The following is a 6,000-nucleotide window of genomic DNA, read 5'->3' on the forward strand; positions in this document are numbered from 1 at the left end:
ATTGAGGCAAAGGAAGTGCCTCTTATTTGAATTAGGCCATCCAGCACTTGCCTGCTTTGGACATACAGAAGAAGAGCAGCTTCTGACCCCATGCCACTGCAACCACAAGAGGTCTTGCTGTCAAGAGCAAGCAAATTGGTGTGCTGGCTTGTTTGTATTCTGTCTGTCAATCAATCATCTTTACTATGGTCCAAGACTAGCATAAGACAGAACAGTAAGGCATGATTCATAATAATAAAAGCAAGTTATGGGACCATAAAACTATACTACTTTAAAATTGCTACTCTAATACTATAAGACTATATTATAATATAAAACTGCTATGCTTAGAAAAAGGTGTAGCTGTGAAATCATCATTAAAACCTTTTATATACAGCTATATTTAAAAAGTTATGAGCATAAAATATATTATGCAAAACCAGTGGCTAAAATGGAGTATATAAAATAAATTAGCTAAATGGGGACACTAGGAGGAAAAGATAAAATTGTCAGTAGTTTAAAGCTATGCAGAGCTGATGCAAGGGTATGGACTGGCAGTCAAGGCCCAGTGGTTCCTACACGCTGCCATGCAGCACTTAAGCAGTGTTATACATGAAGGCCAGGTCTTCATCCAAGAGCAACATCTGGCTTGAGCATCCAGAGTACTTGAGAAGTAGCGGAAATATAAGCTTGGCCTGATTATTGCTATAAAAAGGGCTGAAGAGGAGTAATGCTCTGTGGTTTCGACCTCCTCAGTGTCACAGGGACAAAGTCTCTCCGCAATTGGAATCTTTCTGTATTTGCCTTCCAGTATAGTGGAGTGGAGAGCATGACAATGGGCAAGGATGAAGGCCCTTCTGTGGTTTGGGGTTTCCAATTGTGACAGGTATGCAGCGGGGGAGTCAGAGTATCTGTGTCTTTCTGAGCACAGGAAGGTTGGATAGGCCTTCCTCATATAATTACTGATCTCTCCCTCATATTCTTGTGAAAGGCTGTTTGGACAGTTAAATAGCTGACCATTACAGCTGAGACCTATCCTTCTAATAAACTATCTCTAAATATTGTAAACAGCCAACAAAACCAGTTATGAAGATAGAAAGTCAGCAGGGGAGGGGGCACTTCCCAGTGTATTGCACAGTGTGGGCAGAAGTCATGGGTGTGTGCTCGGTGCAAGGAGCTCCTGGCTCTCAGGGAACAGGTTCGTTCCCTCGAGACCAAGGTGGTGGACCTGGAGAAGCTCAGAGAGGCATGCAGACAAGACCTTGAGGGATGTGGTAGAGGCATCCCACTCCAGGGCTGATAGCTCCTCTGCTATCAGGGAGAATGAAGGTCTCAGGGAAGGAGGACATCGGTCTGAGGAAGAGGGAATTGCTCCTTTAGAAGGGATGCCTTCCATGGATGATGAGCCCATATCTTCTCTCACAAGGTATACTCCTCTGAGGGGTGGGGGCTTCCTCGTAGTGGGTTATTCGATCATTAGAGGTACAGAGAGATGGGTTTGTGACCCACATGTTAACCACACAGTGACTTGCCTGCCTGGTGTGAAGGTTGCGGACATCACACAGCGTCTAGATAGGCTCTTAGGCAATGCTGGGGAGGAGACAGCTGTCGTGGTGCACGTCGGCACCAACGATGTGGGGAAATGTAGTCTGGAGGTCCTGGAAGCCAAATTTAGGCTGATAGGTAGCGTACTGAAGTCCAGGACCCCCAAGGTAGCATTCTCAGAAATGCTACCTGTTCCACACGCAGGTACAGTGAGACAGGCAGAGCTGAGGGGTTTCAATGCATAGATGAGACATTGGTGCCGAGAGGAGAGGTTTAGATTTGTTAGGCACTGGGATATATTTTGGGGCAAGCAAGGCCTGTACAAAAGGAATGGGCTGCACTTGAACCAAGATGGAACCAGACTGCTGGCACTTAAAATCAAAAAGGTTGCAGAGCAGCTTTTAAAATGATGCCTGGGGAATAGCCGACGGGAGCTGGGCAGTATGCAGTTTGGCAAATGCCATCCTTTAAAGTGTGAGGGTGCAAAGGATTCAGGTAAAACAGAAGGGGACAGAGCAGAACCACATAAAGAGCAGACAGAAGTCTGTGCCAGCTGGTCAAAGAGTCAAAAGAAAGATAGCATATACCAGGGAAGAGATTCAGCGTATAGGTGCTTATATGCCAATGCCAGAAGCTTCTGAGCAAAGATGGGTGAGCTAGAGTCCTTGGTTGCTAACACAGAAATAGATATAGTGGGCATAACAGAAACATGGTGGAACAGTGAAAACCAGTGGGACACTGTTATCCCTGGATATAAACTCTATAGAAGGGACAGGGAGGGGTGCCTTGGAGGTGGAGTAGCACTGTATGTTAAAGAAGGGATAGAATCTAACAAGGTAGAAAACCTAGGTGGACTGGAGTCCTCCACAGAAACCCTGTGGGTGACAATACAAGGCCTGAAAGGAAATGTGTTACTGGGGATGTGCTATTGCCCTCCGGATCAAAAAGCTGACAGTGACTAGGAGTTGCAGCAGAGGCAGGGCTGTCATAATGGGTGACTTCAGTTACCCACACATAGACTGGGTAAATTCGCAGTCAGGTAATGACAAAGTGGTCAAATTTCTAGATAGTAGAATGACTGTGCCTGAGAACAGTTAGTCTTGGAACCAATCAGAGAGAAGGCGACCTTGGACTTAAGCCTGAGTGGCACCCAGGACCTGGTGCGGGATGTCAGTGTCAGGGACCCTTTAGGGAACAGTGACCATAGTGCGATCAAATTCAGCATACATGTGGGGAGAGAATCATCAAGGAAGTCTTAACACAGACATCTTGAATTTCAGAAGAGGAAACCTCTAAAATGAGTATGGTGAAAAGAAAGCTGAAAGGGAAAATCAGGAGAGTCACTTCACTCCAGAATGCACAGAGTTTACTCAAAACCACAATACTAGAAGCCCAGTTAGCCTATCTAGAGTGTATACCCAAATGGAGGAAAGGTACCACTAAGTGCAGGAGGATGCCAACATGGCTAACGGGTAATGACAAGGAAGCCATAAATGCGAAGAAGACTTCCTTCCAAAATTGGAAGGCCTGAACAAGTGAAGAGAACAGAAAGGAACACAAACTCTGGCAAAAGAAATGCAAGCTGACAATAAGGGAGGCAAAAAGAGAGTTTGAGGAACATGTAGCTAAAAGCATCAAGTGGAATATCAAAAACTTCTTTAAATACATCAGAAGCAGGAAACCTGCCAGGGAGGCGGTTGGACCATTAGACATACATACATACATACATACATACATACATACATACATACATACATACATACATTTGATTTATATACCACCCTTCCAAAATGGCCCAGGGCGGTTTACAATTAAAGGGTGTTAATTGTAACACCCTTATTGTACTCCCTTACAATAAGGGAGTAAAAGGGATTATTAAAGAAGATATGGAGGTTGCAGAGAAGCTAAATGAGTTCTTTGTGTCCATCTTCACAGCAGAGGATACTGAGCATATACCTGTTCCTGAACCAGGCTTTTTGGGGTTGGAGGCTAAAAAGAGCTGAGTCAGATAGAAGTGACAAGAAGATATGATGTTCTAAACTGTCTGGAAAAACTGAAAACTAACAAATCGCCAGGGCTGGATGGCATCCATCCAAGAGTCCTCAAATAACTCAAATGTGAAATTGCCAACCTCCTTGCTAAAATATATAACTTATCCCTGCAATCAGGCTCTTTACTGGAGGACTGGAAAGTAGCAAATGTAACACCAATTTTTGAAAAGGGATACAGGGGCAATCTGGGAAATTACAGGCTGGTTAGCTTAACGTCCGTTCCAGGTAAATTGATGGAAAGCATCCTCAAGCATAAAATTGTAAAGTACAAAGAACAGGCTCTGATGGGAGAGAACCAGCATGGCTCCTGCAAAGGGAAATCTTGCCTCACAAACCTTTTGGAGTTCTTTGAGAGTGTCAACAAGTGTGTTGATAAAGGTGATCCAGTTGACATAGTATACCTGGACTTGCAAAAAGCTTTCAACAATGTTCCTCATCAAAGACTCCTGAGGAAACTTAGCAGTCATGGGATAAGGGGACAAGTACATGGGTGGATTGCTAACTGATTGAAAGACAGGAAACAGGGTAAGTATAAATGGAGAATTTTCACAATGGAGGGAAGTAAGAAGTGGGGGCCCCCACCGATCTGTACTGGGACCGATGCTTTTTAATTTATTCATAAATGATCTAGAAGTATGGGGTAAGCAGCAAGGTGGCCAAAATGTGCAGATGATACCAAACTCTTTTGGGTAGTGAAATCCAAAACAGATTGTGAGGAGCTCCAAAAGGATCTCTCCAAACTGGGTGAGTGGGTGACAAAATGGCAAATGCAGTTCAGTGTTGGCAAGTGTAAAGTGATGCACATAGGGATGAAAAACCCCAACTTCAAGCATACGCTGATGGGATCTGAGTGGTTGGTGACTGACCAGTAGAGGGATCTTGGGGTCGTGGTGGACAGCTCACTGAAAGTGTCGACTCAATGTGTGGCAATTGTGAAAAAGGCCAATTCCTTAGATCATCAGGGAGGGAATTGAAAATAAAACTGCTAATATAATACCCTTATACAAAATGATGGTGCAGGCACACCTGGAGTACTGCATACAGTTCTGGTCACCACATCTAAAAAAGGACATAGTTGAATGGGAAAAGGTTCAGAACAGGGCCACCAAGATGATTAGGGGCCTAAAGCACCTTCCTTATGAGGCAAAGCTACAACACCTGGGGCTATTTAGTTTAGAAAGAAGACGACTGCGGGGAGACATGATAGAGGTCTATAAAATCATGCATGATGTGTAGAAAGTGGATAGAGAGAAATTCTTCTCCCTCTCACATAACACTAGAACCATCGGTCATCCCATGAAATTGAGTGCCAGGAAATCTAGACCAACTATATTGGGAGAGGAGAGTTGGTCTTGTGGTAGCAAGCATGACTTGTCCCCATAGCTAAGCAGGGTCTGCCCTGGTTGCATCTGAATGGGAGACTTGATGTGTGAGCACTGCAAGATATTCCCCTCAGGGGATGAAGCCGCTCTGGGAAGAGCAGGTTTTGTTCCCTCCCTGGCTTCTCCAAGATAGGGCTGAGAGAGATTCCTGCCTGCAACCTTGGAGAAGCCGCTGCCAGTCTGTGAAAATACTGAGCTAGATAGACCAATGGTCTGACTCAGTATATGGCAGTTTCCTATGTTCCTATGTAACAAACGGAAATACTTTTTCACACAACGCATAATCAACTTGTGGAATTCTCTGCCACAAGATGTGGTGAAAGCCAACAACAACCTGAATGGCTTTAAGAGGGGTATGGATAACTTCATGGTCTGTCATCGGCTACTAGTTGGAGGGCTATAGACCACCTCCAGCCTCAAAGGCAGGATGCCTCTGAGTACCAGTTGCAGAGGAGTAACAGAAGGAGAGAGGGCATGCCCTCAACCCAAGCCTGTGGCTTCCAGCAGCATCTGGTGAGCCACTGTGTAAAACAGTATGCTGGACTAGTTGGGCCTTGGGCCTGATCCAGCAGGGCTGTTCTTATGTTACTGCTTCACCTGTGTCTGATGAAAAAGAGAGATACAACTGTCAGCTGCATATTGATACTTCATGCCAAATCTCCTGAAGACCTCTCCCAGTGGCTTCATGTGGATGTTAAAACAGCATGGCGGGGGCGGCACCTGGGTACATCCTGCTATCTATTATTTTCTAAGGCATTAAATAATATCTAATTGGAAAGAATGGAATGTGTGTCAGTGGGTGAAAGGTAAAGCCAGCAAGCTCTAAGAGAGATATTTATTTAATGCCTTAGAAAATCCTAATTAAAAAAATCATCACTCCTATCAATCCGGGGATGCTTGGGAGGGACTGAGGCCATTTTTGCCATGGCCCCAGACCCACTTTGGGGGTGCTGCCACCCCACAGAGGCAGGTTTGGGGCTGCCCCAAATCCCCATTATATCCAATGGGAAATCCCCCCCCCAAAAAAATTCACCAACAATACT

The sequence above is a fragment of the Hemicordylus capensis genome, chromosome 4, assembly GCF_027244095.1.
Source record: "Hemicordylus capensis ecotype Gifberg chromosome 4, rHemCap1.1.pri, whole genome shotgun sequence".
Lineage (NCBI taxonomy): Eukaryota > Metazoa > Chordata > Lepidosauria > Squamata > Cordylidae > Hemicordylus > Hemicordylus capensis.